The sequence below is a fragment of the Octopus sinensis genome, linkage group LG1 (assembly GCF_006345805.1).
Source record: "Octopus sinensis linkage group LG1, ASM634580v1, whole genome shotgun sequence".
NCBI classification, from domain to species: domain Eukaryota; kingdom Metazoa; phylum Mollusca; class Cephalopoda; order Octopoda; family Octopodidae; genus Octopus; species Octopus sinensis.
In genome coordinates this window covers 172193537-172207622 of record NC_042997.1, presented here as the reverse complement: position 1 = coordinate 172207622, position 14086 = coordinate 172193537, and the positions used below count along the sequence as shown (strand labels likewise).

Here is a 14086-nt window from a genome sequence, read left to right as displayed (position 1 = left end):
AAATGAGGATATTTTTCCACATGTTGATTATTTCATGTAACACTTTTGAAATGCCAGTAAAATTTTGGTGCCAATTAATCACTAAAAGAATTCTGTCACATATTGTACTTTGTTAAAATTATTTATGAAAGTTTGATTTTCTTTGCTAATCGTTGTTATGTCATTTGCTATTTCCTTTAATTGTGATTCATTGTAACTGCATTTGATAAAATGGTGTACGGAAGCATTTGCATGTTTTCAATAATCCTGTATGTTAGTTCAAATCCATTTTATTCCCCAAAATTGGGATTTCGGATTTGACCAAATTATATGATGTGGATCAAGCCGAAACTGTCGCTAGAAGCTAGGATCACCAAGCATAGATTGACATATTTTGGTCATATTATGCGGAGAAAATCCCTGGAGAAGGACATCATGCTCGGAATGGTCAGTGGCAAGAGAGGAAGAGGCCGACCAAGAACCCGCTGGCTTGACACCATCAAGAGTGACACAGGAATGGACATAGCTAATCTGAAAGAAGCGACTCAGGATAGAACTGGCTGGAGGACACTGATCCATCGAGTAACTGAGAGTTGACTTCGACTGAGCAGATAGATAGATAGGATGATTGGAGCAGTGATGGAAGTAAATGTGGGATGATGTGGGCTTGCAAAATAACTCGGTCACTATTCTGCCTCCAGAAAACTTAACTTTTATGTCCGAAAATTCAAGACTAGTTTTTGAAAAAACTAGATGTAAATTTTACGTTGGACTTAAAGTCATAGTTTTTAGCATAACAGTCACAGAAATGCAAGAAGTCAATTAAACTGTCCTGTGATCCTCCCAGACAAAAAAGAAGTCACCAGTGAACTGTAACCAGAGTATTGGTCCATGACCATGTAGGGATTTGAATGTCTTCAGTAACTGTGTCTTGAATTTTGTCATGAAGACATTAGTGAAATTAACTGCCATGGGGGTACTCATGGTGCAACCCCTCTTCTGGTGGTAATATTTTTGTCCAAACTTCATTGTATTACTTTGTAACACAAACCTCAATAGCCTACAGAGAAAATTAGATGGGATACTTTTGCTTGACCATTTTTCAAGGCATTCATGTATGCTTCTAACCATTCATCATGGTCAATATTGGGATATAAAGAAGGAACATCCATGGTTACCAAAAAATAGTTTACGACATGGCTTTGGTGCTAAAAAAAGTTGTTGATTTTAGATGCAAAATCAAAAGTATCTCAAATATAGGGACTTGATCTTTTTGCAACAGGGGGTAGAAAACCACCCAACCACTCCTAAATTTTGGCTGTACAACATTCATATGCACTGCAAATTGGGTGCATTGGAGGAAATCTTTCAAACTTTTTGTGTATTTTGGTGAGATCATAAAATGCAAATGTAAAATCCAGGATTTGGCCTTATTAATGAAATTGTTTCCCTCCATTTTCAGAACTATTTTGTCAAGTTCCTCTCTGTAATTGGGGTCTGGATTGACAGGTAATTCTTCATATGAAATTTTGTCACTTAAAACTTCTTCACAAGTTGAAATATACTCACTTTTGTCTGTAATTACAATACCGCCTCCCTTATCTGTCTTTTTAATAACAATTGAATCATTATTAGCTAGACAATGGAGTGCACAATACTGGGAATTTGTGATGTTATTCCAGGACTTTTTCCCACTTGTTTTAAGGCTTTCCCTAATGCCTGTCTGATAAGATTCATGGAATTCCAGTAGTGCTTGTGAATGTCCAATAATAATAATAATAATAATAATAATAATAATTATTATTATTACATACTGTGAAAGGATTCAGTGATGATATCGGGATGGAGTTTGGCCTTGAAAAGTGTGCCAAAGCCACTTTTAAGAAAGAGAAATTGGTAAAGTCTAGTTCAATCGAATTAGATGTCGAAATAGTAATAAAGGAACTTGAGCAGGAACAAACCTATAAATACCTAGGAATAAATGAAGGCTCTGGTATCCAGCATGCAAGCATGAAAGAGAAGGTTAGGAAAGAATGTTATAGAAGAGTTCGAGCAGTCCTGAAGTCTCAGCTGAAGGCATATAATAAGGTGTTAGCCATAAATTCCTTAGCAGTACCTGTTGTTCTATATAGCTTCAATGTGCTTAACTGGAATACCAGTGAAATAATGAAAATTGACAGAAAAATCCGCAAGCTACTGACTTGTAATAAGATGCACCATCCAAAAGCAGACGTGGATTGCCTTTACCTTCCCAGAGCTCAGGGAGGTCGAGGTTTGATCCAGCTTGAGCTTACACACAAAACCACCACAATCGGACTGGCCAAATACCTTGAAGCAACCAACGATTGGATGCTAAAACTTGTTGAAAAATATGAAAGACTGAAAAGACTTCACTCTACTCTCAAAGAGAGCAAAAAATTCGCTACTGATCACTTAGATACCCACCAGATTGATCAGGCTGAAGGAAATACGCCAACTGCAGCTGCAAAGAAAAGAAAATTAATTGCAAAGACAAAAGCACATGAAAATTTAGCTTGCAGATGGGAACAGAAACCTCTCCATGGCAAGTATGTGGCCCGTAGCAAACAAGCTGATGTCGACCAGAAACACACGCACCAATGGTTACGAAGCTCAGGGCTTAAAGCAGAGAGTGAAAGTTTCATATTAGCTGCTCAAGACCATAGCTTATTAACCCGGAACTACCAAGCCAATGTGATGAAAAATGGAGCTGACCCAAAATGCCGATTCTGTAACGATGAGATTGAAACAATAGACCACCTAATCTCAGGGTGTAGAGTCTTAGCACCTGCAGAATATAAAGCAAGACATGACAGAGTCGGCCAGTATTTACATTGGACAATATGTCGGCATTATAAAATCAAAATCGCTGACAAATGGTATAAACATCATCCTGAAGCTGTGACTGAGGGAGAAAATGTGTCGATTCAATGGGACTTCCCTGTGCAGACCGACAAGACTATAAAAGCTAATAAACTGGATATTATTATAAAAGATCAGACAAAAAGGATGTGTTTATTAATTGACATGAGTATTTCCTGTGATCACAATATAGCGGTGAAAGAATTTGACAAGATTAGTAAATATAAAGACCTGAAATAGAAATTAGAAAAAATGAAATTGAAAAAATGTGGCATCTCAAGGCGACTACAGTACCAGTGATTGTAGGATCTCTAGGAATGATAAAAAATGGTACTGAAACCTATTTGAAAATGATTCCAGGCTCACTATCCCTACAGGAAGTGCAAAAACGGCTCATGTACTGAGAAGAGCACTATTGCTGTGAAAATAACATCCATCCATGAATTTATTTATTTATTAATTTTTAAATACATATTTTATCTGTGAATTTGCACGTGTAATCTGGGAATGCATACAATGCCCTTCTCTGCCCTAGGTGTATGGAAAACACTTGGCAAGAAATGGAAGAAAATTTGAAGAAAGAAGGAAAAAAAAAATAATAATAATAATAATAATAATAATAACAATAATCCTTGGATGAAATTTATAAACTTTTAATGCATTGCTACACACGTTTCCACAAATCATATGACTCTTAAGATTACAGTCCATATTCCTGGGATGATTACAGTGTAGTCTGTAGTATCTGTGGGCACCAGTTGATAATCATCATTGATTCATTTCTTCAGGCAATATACATACATATATATATGTATGTATGTTTGTGTGTATATATGTTCTGTATTGCTTGTTCATCTATTTGTTATTTGTCTGTCTCATTTTGTTATGTTTTGGACCCATTTCTGGCAAGTTTCTTGCTGGTTGCCACCAGAGTGGAAGTAATATTATTGTTAAAGGCACGAAATTTGCGTTTGACTCTCTGGCTGATAACTAATGAGGAGTTGGTGACCTTCTGTGTCTGTTTTTTGTTTGTGCATTTACTATATGTTGTTTAGCTTGCCATTCCATGTCTGTTTTTTGTTTGTGCATTTGCTATAAATTTTAAAACTTATATGCATTGCCATGGATATGAGCTGCATTCACTTTAAAAGGTTCTTAGGAAAAGTGAAATGAAAACTAATAAAATGGGCATGTGGTCTATTTTGATTTTATTTCAAGGTGCCCTTCATAGATCAGCACTCGAACCACATACCAATTCAAATTTGAAGTAGATTTTAATTAATTTGAAATAATAAAGTTTTAGAATTCAGTTCAAAGAAACTTTTGAATGTTTTTAAAGGCCGTTGTTCATGCTGTGAGAAAAAAATACAATATAAATAAAAAAGAATAAATAAAAATGAATATACAAATAAAAATAATGAATTCTATGTTATTTGTTTGTTATTAAAAAATAATAATTATTATTTATTAAAGAAATAATAATAAGGAAATTCTTTTTTTATGGTTTCACCAACTTAGTAATTGCTGATTTGAATAAATTAATTGCATAATCCAGATGACAATTTTTTAAAAACTTAAACTTTTGGCTTCAAAGCAAGTTCAAAGTGAAGTTAATTACAAGAGAAAATGAAACTATAGAAGATAATAAATTTAAGCCAGTAATCTAAATAAATTCAGAGGAAAAAAAGACACATTAACATTAAAAAAGATGCATTAACATAGAACAGTGAAAAGGGAGATGAAAATATACCTGTGGAAGGAGGATTTCATCAAATATTGGTGCAAGTATTAAGAAGCAGTTCAGAGATGGTTCTAACAGTAGAATGGTTATTTTTTTTTGTCATGTTGTTCAAGACTTGGCTCCTTAAATTCATATTGGATTGATTCTTTTCTTTTTTTCTCTCTAGTTTCAGCTCAGAGCTACGGCCATGCTGATGCACTGCCGTTTTGCTACGCTGTTATTACTAAGAGCCTCCTCTAATATGTGGCAGTTGGTGAAGAATGGAGTTTGATATAGCTACCCTCATTTGCACCTCTTGCCATGTGGTAGGTTCATCTGGGACTCTCGACAGAAAGAGGTCCAGCTTTGATTTAAAACCCCTACATCTACTTTGTGCAAGTTCCTCAGACTCTTTGGGAGAATATTAAAAAGCTGTGGGCCCTTGAAATCCAGGCTGTTGCTGTAACTGGTATTGAAGCATGATGGTATTTCTGGGATCTTTGGCACTATGCAGTGTCATCCCATTCAGGTATTGGTGTAGCCTTCAACGCCAAAATTTGGCACAATTCCTTCCAGGATCTTCCAGATATATATTACTGCATACCTTTCCCAGTAGCTGAGCTGTTGCAAAGAAACTTGGTAAGATTCTTGGTAATAATTTTTCAACTTCATCAGGTTAAGTTTTTACTAGTTAAAATTATCATATATTACTATATATGCTATTATAAGCTGCACTGCAGACATGTTTGTGTGGTTAAGAAGTTAGCTTTCAAGCCTGGTTGTCTCAGGTTCAGTCCTGCTGTGCAACACTTTAGGAAAATGTCTTCTACTATAGATTTGCTTGAAGGTGCAGCCAAATCTCCTTTAAATAATGAAGGTTATATTCTTGGAAAATGGAGAACAGTGAATGATATAGTCATAGGTAAAATGCCTCAGGCATGGCATAGTGGTATTTCATTCGACTATACATTTTAAGTTCAAATTCTGCTGAGATCAACTTTTGTCTTTCATCCTTTCAGGGTCAATAAAATAAGTACCAGTTAAACACTAAGATCAATGTAGGTATCTTACCTTCTCCCCCCCTCCCCAAAATACTGGCCTTATGCCACAATTTGAAACCAATATTTGTTCTGGTTCTTTGTATTCTGAGTTCAAATCCTGCCATTGCTTACGTCCCTGTAAATTAGTAGTTCAGCAAAGGGATCGATGGAATAAGTACAAGGCTTACAAAGAATAAGTCCTGGGGTTGATTTGTTTGACTAAAGGAATTAAAGACAATGTGTGTGTGTGTGGTGTGTATGTGTGTGTGTGTGTGTGTGTGTGTGTATACATATATATATATGTGTATGTGTGTGTTGTTATGTCTGTGTTTGTCACCCACCACTGCTTGACAACCGGTGCTAGTGTATCTACGTCTCCGTAGCCTAGCAGTTCAGCAAAAGAGACTGATAGAATAAGAACCAGGCTTAAAAAAATAAATACTGGGCTCAATTCATTCAGCTAAAAAATTCTTCAAGACAGTGCCCCAGCATGGTTGCCGTCTAATGACTAAAGCAAATAAAAAATATATACAGTAGGAGTGGCTGTGTGGTAAGTAGCTTGCTTATCAACCACATGGTTCCAAGTTCAGTCCCACTGTGTGGCACCTTGGGCAAGTGTCTTCTATTATAGCCTCGGGCTGACCAAAGCCTTGTGAGTGGATTTGGTAGACGGAAACTGAAAGAAGCCCGTCGTATATATGTATATATATATATATATATATATTATATATATATATATATGCATGTGTGTGTATACGTTTGTGTGTCTGTGTTTATCCCCCCACTCCAACATTGCTTGATAACCAATGCTGGTGTGTTTACGTCCCTGTAACTTAGTGGTTCGGCAAAAGAGACCGATAGAATAAGTACTAGGCTTCCAAAGAATAAGTCCTGGGGACGATTTGCTCGACTAAAGGCAGTGCTCCAGCATGGCCACCGTCAAGTGACTGAAACAAGTAAAAGAGTAAAAGAGTATGAAACTGGACTTGCTCTGATTCTCTCAATGACTTTGGTATTTTGATCACATTTTGTCTCCTCTTCATGAAGCAAAGAAATTTGGTACGCACAGTTAACCCAAACAACATTGACCAACTGTCCATTTCTGATTATTATTCTAAAAGTAAATAGAAAGTATTTATATTTATACCAGTTTCTCTTATAATGACTTTTATAACTGCTGTTTCCTGAAGATTCTTCACTGATTTTTAGCTCCAGTGGTGTGATAATTATTTTGATGTTACTCATTATTTATGCCAAATCAATGTCTGTAAATTTTATTTATGTTAGGATAAATAAACATTTATGTAAGCTACATAGTTTAGGAAAAAGCCGTTATAATTTGTCAAAAAAAATTTACCAGGTTTTGTGTGTGTGTTCGTTTGCATGTAAAAACTGTGTATATAATAATGGTCAAAGCTTTTAACAGAGGCTGCATAGAATTATTTATACTCTAGACAGGAGAGTCGGCGATAAAATATCGTACTGAATATATAATCAACTTTCTCCTGTATAATTTTCATATAATAAAAATATACAGTCATAAAAATGCTATATCTAACTAGTATCATCCTCTTTCAGAAAGAAAAAGAAACCATAAACATGTTGTTCATAGAATGTATCATACTCGTATATATATATGTACATATGTACATACATTTATATATGTATGTATGTACAAGTCGTATACATATATGTGTGAGTGTGTATGTGACTGTATATATATATGTATATGCTTTTGTCTTTTATTTGTGGGTTAACAAAGCTGCTGTTGATTTCATGTTGAGAGATTTGTTTCAGCATCAAACCAAGTGACTGTGTGTGTTAGACTCAGCTACAGATTAAGTCTACCACCCAAGTAAACAATGGCAGGATTTGAACTCAGAATACAAAGAACCCTAGTACCGCCTGACTGGCCCCTGTGCCAGTGACATGTAAAAAGCATCCACTACACTCTCGGAGTGGTTGGCATAAAGAAAGGCATCCAGCTGTAGAAGCTCTGCCAGATCAGATTGGAGCCTGGTGCAGCCATCTGGTTCGCCAGTTCTCAACCAAATCGTCCAACCCATGCTAGCATGGAAAGCGAACGTTAAACGATGATGATGATGATGATGATGAGAATAAATATTGGTTTCAAATTGTGGCACAAGGCCATTATTTTCAGGACAGGGAGTAAGATGATTACATGGATCCCAGTGTTAAATTGGTATATATTTTGTCGACCCTGAAAGGACGAAATGCAAAAGTTGACCTCAGCAGAATTTGAACTCAAAAAGTACAGATGAATGAAATGCCACTATGCATTTTGCTCAACATTGCTAATGATTCTGCCAGTTTGCTACCTTACAGTAAAAATGAATATTACACAGCATCTTTTATTCTTTTATTCTTTTACTTGTTTCAGTCATTTAACTGTGGTCATGCTGGAGCACCACTTTTTAGTCGAGCAAATCGATTCCAGGACTTATTCTTTGTAAGCCTAGTGCTTATTATATCAGTCTCTTTTACCGAACCACTAAGTTATAGGGACGTAAACACACCAGCATCGGTTGTCAAGCGATGTTGGGGGGACAAACACACATGCCAGCATATACACATATACATATATACATATACACGATAGGCTTCTTTCAGTTTCTGTCTACCAAATCTACTCACAAGGCTTTGTTTGACCTGAGGCTGTAGTTGAAGACACTTGACCAAGGTGCCATGCAGTGGAACTGAACTCAGAACCATGTGGCTGGTAAGCAAGCTGCTTACCACACAGCCACTCCTGTGCCTTGACAAAACGTTCTTCAGTTCACTTTTGATTGGAAATTATTAATTGTATTCCTTTGTTCCCATCCTTCCTCAACAGTGCTACCATCCACCAGCTTACAGCTCTGGGAATTCTCCAGTTCTGCTCATGAAATCTGGCATGTGTATAAAGTTTGTAGGGCAAATCACTCCCACCGGGTGATTTTTTTTATGCACAACCACTTACTGCAAACTCTATCTCAACTACTGTCTTTTATCTTTTATTCATTTCAGTTATTTATGCTGAGGCACTGCCTTTGAGAATTTTTAGTCAAATGAATCGACTCCAGTACTTGTTTCAGTATTTATATTATTTTAAAGCCTGGTACTTATTCTATTGATCTCTTTTACTGAACCATTATGTTACGGGGACGGAAGCACACCAGCATCAGTTGTCAAGCAATGGTGGGGGTAAGGACAGCTCCTGCCTCAGATCTGACTGGGCCTGACGAAGCCTTCCAGCTTCACAGACCCCAGTTGAACCGTCCAACCCATGCTAGCATGGAAAGCGGACGCTAAATGATGATGATGATGATGATGATATCTCCACACCATCCTCAACATACACAGGTGTGACTTTATCACAAACATTGAAGTTTTGAAGTAGGCCGAGATCCCCAGCATTGAAGCCATGCTACTGAAGTCCCACCTCCGATGGGCAGGGCATGTCTCCAGAATGGAGAACCATCGCCTTCCTAAGATTGCCCTGTTTGGCGAACTCTCCACCAGCCACCTTGTGAGAGGAGCCCTGAGGAGGCACTACAAAGACTGCCTCAAGAAGTCTCTCTCCACATATCATATTAACTACCTATGCTGGTCAGACCTGGCTGCAGACCATGATGTCTGGCACCAAACGATCTTCAACATGGTCAACAAGTTTGAGGAACAAAGAAGAGACGTGCTTAAGGATAAGAGGCACAGGAGGAAGGTGCAAGCCGCCTCTGAAACCACACTGGATGTTGCCTTCACCTGTGGACACTGCTCATGGACCTGCCTTTCCCATATCGGACTTGTCAGACATGAGCGTGCATGCACAAGATGTGGAAAGCTTTCCTGATCTTCGTTCGTGAAGCCGAACTATGATGATGATGATATATATATATATATATATATACTAGCAGTATCGCCTGGCGTTGCTCGGGTTTGTAAGGGAAATAACTATAAAGCATTTTTAGAGTTATAGCCAAAAAATAGCAAAAAATGCATTAAAAATGGGAAAAAAATTATGGTAAATTGTTTTAAAAATCGTTGACTCATCGTAGACAATTTTAGAGAGTTACTTCCCTTTATTTAAAAAATATGCATTAAAATGGAAAAAAATGATGGTAAATTATTTTTAAAATCGTAGACTCATTGTAGACGCGCGCTAATACCCAGAAGGGCTTGATATGAATCACAACTATAAGATACCTGGTTTTGGTTAAACTGCACCGCAAAATGTGGGAGTAGTTAGGAATCTAAATCGGAGTAGACAGACACACAACCTTTCTTTTATATATAAAGACTAGCAGTATCGCCCGGCGTTGCTCAGGTTTGTAAGGGAAATAACTATATAAGCATTTTTAGAGAGTTACTTCCCTTATAAATTCGGGCTTTCTTAGCCATTTTTGTTTTGGTGTCTTCAAGCCATGAAGTCGTTGTTCTAAAAGAACGCTGGTCTCCTTCACAACGCATTACGACGTTGATTTCTTTACACTCCCTTCCCCACAGCTTCACGAGGGAGGGAAGGGGGAGAAGCAAACAGGTGCAGCTGTGAGCGTGGACGCCAACTCCGCCGCCATCGAGACACGATGAATTTTATGCATTAAAATGGAATAAAAAATGATGTTAAATTATTTTTAAAATCGTAGACTCATCGTTGACGTGCGCTAATAGTCAGACGGGCTCGATATGAATCACGACTATAAGATACCCGAATTTGGTTAAACTGCACCGCAAAATGTGGGAGGAGTTAGGAATCTAAATCGAAGGGGACAGACACTCACACAACTAGAGTTTTATATATATAGATATACCCACACGACAGGCTTCTTTCAGTTCCTGTCTACCAAAAGTGAGGGCGCGTGGCTTAGTGGTTAGGGCATTCGGCTCATGATCGTAAGGTTGTGAGTTCGATTCCCGGCGACGCGTTGTGTCCTTGAGCAAGACACTTTATTTCACGTTGCTCCAGTCCACTCAGCTGGCAAAAATGAGTTGTACTTGTATTTCAAAGGGTCAGCCTTGTCACTCTCTGTGTCACGCTGATTATCCCCGAGAACTACGCTAAGGGTACACGTGTCTGTGGAATGCTCAGCCATTTGCACGTTAATTTCACGAGCAAGCTGTTCCGTTGATCGTATCAGCTGGGACCCTCGTCGTCGTAACCGGCGGAGTCTTTAAAACCAAACGTCCTCACAAGGCTTTGTTTGGCCCAAGGCTATAGCAGAAGGCACTTGTCCAAGTTGTCATGCAGTGGGGCTGAACCTGAAACTATGTGGTTGGGAAACAAGCTTCTTACCACACAGGCTTCCATGGAAGGCCATCAACCAGATGCTAAAGCCCATCAGTGTCACTGGTATTTACACTAAATGATCAAGTGAAAACCCACTGGAAAGCTGTATGCATCTACTTGGAATCAAGCAGCATATGCTTGTTCCATTTTTGGCAACAATGCATTTACCATTTTGCCATTTCTGTTGTTGGTTGTTTGTAAAATTGCCATTTCCTTTTGTCTGCATAGTGTGTTTGAGCTTACATGTTTAATAGTTAATTTTCTTTTTACCTTCAGCTTGTCAGGGGTTTTTTTTCCCCCCGTTTTTTTTTTCTTTCAAAATCCTTGTTAATGCTTAAAAAATTTTGAAAATGTCTTCAAAATTTCGAGGATTTGAATGCCAGAGGAAGAAACCCACACTGTTATGCAAATGAACAAATGTTAACAAAATAAATTATGAAAACCATATAAATCTAAAGATAAGCTTTATATCTACCACCTCTAAGCAAAAAGGATTGGGTACTTAAATACTGTAAAACTTAATAATAAAAAAAAAAAAAGATTTTTTTTTATTAAGTACAACAAGCATAGGAATCTATCCATAAAATTGTCTGAATACATTCAATCTCCATAAAATATAAAACATAAAACATAATAATAGTAATTTCAAATTTTGGCACAAGGCCAGCAGTTTTAGGGGACAGGACAAGTTGATTACATCAACATCAGTGTTCAATTGATACTTATTTCATCTTTTCTACTCTAGGCACAAGGCCTGGAATTTTGAAGGTGGGGGCCACTCGATTAGATTGACCCCAGTATGCAACTGATACTTAATTTATTGACCCCAAAAGGTTGAAAGGCAAATTCGACCTCGGCAGAATTTGAACTCAGAATATAATGACAGATGAGATACCGCTAAGCATTTTGCCTGGTGTGCTAATGTTTCTGCCAGCTCGCCGCCTTAAATAGAATATTTATTTCTTTATTGCCCACAGGGGACTAAACATTGAGGGGACAAACAAGGACAGACAAAAGGATTAAGTAGATTACATAGACCCCAGTGTGTAACTGGTACTTATTTCATTGACCCCAAAAGGATGAAAGGCAATGTTGACCTCAGCAGAATTTGAACTCAGAATGTAAAGATGGACGAAATGCAGGTAAACATTTTGTTTGGCATGCTTATGATTATGCTAGCTCACTGCCTTATAATAATAATAATAATAATAATAATAATAATAATAATAATAATAATAATGATAATAATAATCCTTTCTACTATAGGCACAAGGCCTGAAACTTGTGGGAGTAGGCTAGTTAAGTACATCAACCCCAGTGTTTCACTGGTACTTAATTTATCGACCCTGAAAGGATGAAAGGTAAAGTTGACCTCAGCGGAATTTGAACTCAGAATGTAGCGATGGGTGAAATACCTATTTCTTTACTACCCACAAGGGGCTAAACGTTGAGGGGACAAACAAGGACAGACAAACGAATTAAGTCGATTATATCGACCCCAGTGCGTAACTGGTACTTATTTAATCGACCCCGAAAGGATGAAAGGCAAAGTCGATCTCAGCGGAATTTGAACCCAGAACGTAGCGGCAGACGAAATACCACTAAGCATTTTGCCTGGCGTGCTAATGTTTCTGCCAGCTCGCCACTAAACATTTCATCAAGTGCACTAATGATTCTGCCAGCTCACTGCCCTAATAATAACAACAATAATAATAATGATTTCTAACAGAGGCACAAGGCCACACATTTTCGGAGAACAACATCGATAATAATTATGATTTCTAAGTAACAAGAGCACTCAGTGCAAACCTCTGCCAATGCAACACCAATGTCCTCTCAATGATTAACTGGAAATGATTTTTAAAATGAGAATATCTGAAATAAAATCCTTCAATGAATATCATGAGACCTTTTGGTTTTTCTTTTCCCTTAAATTCCGGTCTTCCTTTATTAATTCTGTTGTTTTAGATCAACGTATAGAATTATGTATATACATAAATATACTGTAAAGTGTTAAAATGTATGTATATTCTCCTAATATAATAATGAGCATTGTCCTTTTATATACTTGTATGTATGTGTATATATATATATATATAATATATAATACAAATAAGAAAATGGAGAAACAATTTAGTTGGCTCATCAGCTTTCAGATATTAGAATGTTGAATTATTTATTCATTTAACAAAAATGAGAACCTTAATAGCATACATATATACATTATAATTCAATACATATAAGATAAAAAAGCAATTATAAAATCCTAATGTAAATTTTTGAAATCATTAAAATCACTCCTTACAGCTGTTTCAGCCTATGGATAAAAGTAGTTTTTTTCCATGCCTATAGTTGTCAATTATATTGAGGTTGTAGGCATTTAAAAATAGGGTACTTATATATATAACCATAGGCCACGTCAAAGGTTACAAAGAGCTTTAAAAATATTAATACATGAAACAAGATACATGTATAATTTAATATATATAAAAAATATGAACAAATATCCATATAGACTTACACTTATACATATATACATATATAATCATAGTATATATACTTTTACATGTGTATAAATACATAAATAAACACAATTAAACAATAGGTCCAATAGACCATTCATCATATACATATATATATACATATATACTGGGACATATACTTAAATGTGTGTGTACATGTCTTTGTGTCTGTGTTTGTCCCTTCCCACCACTCCTTGACAACTGGTGTTGGTTTTTTTACATCCCCAAAACACAGTGACTCATTAAAATATATTGACATAATAAGTACCAATCAATAAACAAATAAGTCGTAAGGTCGATGTAGTCAACTACACTATAGAATGAAATTGCCTCTGTATAACTTACAGTCAATTGAGTGAAGCTAGTGGGAAGTGTAAAAATGTCTGTAATTATATATGTTATAAGGTATTTCAGCTAGTGTGCTATCACTTTGAAAACTTGCCATTCTTTGCAAGCAATTTAATCATGAAATATTGTGGAGAATGCCAGAGAGCAAGAGATAAATTCCATACGATTTTCATTGTTGCCAACTGGTGCCAATTTATTTACTTCACAAATAATTTTGAAGAATGGAAAAAAAAAACAAAGACAAAAAAAACAAAGACATAAAAAAAACAAAAAGCATGACTGTTATTAAATATCATTTTCTTTTCCCATAACA

At 36.5% G+C, this 14086-nt stretch overlaps 1 long non-coding RNA gene across 1 annotated transcript; it reads right to left on the bottom strand.

The window, feature by feature from the left end:
- Positions 1 to 4051: 4051 nt before the first annotated feature.
- Positions 4052 to 4748, bottom strand: LOC118766452. Its single transcript, XR_005002386.1, has 2 exons — positions 4610 to 4748; positions 4052 to 4211 (listed from the first exon to the last, which is right to left on the bottom strand). It is a non-coding gene; the product is annotated as an uncharacterized LOC118766452 (long non-coding RNA).
- Between the last annotated feature and the right edge of the window lie 9338 nt (positions 4749 to 14086).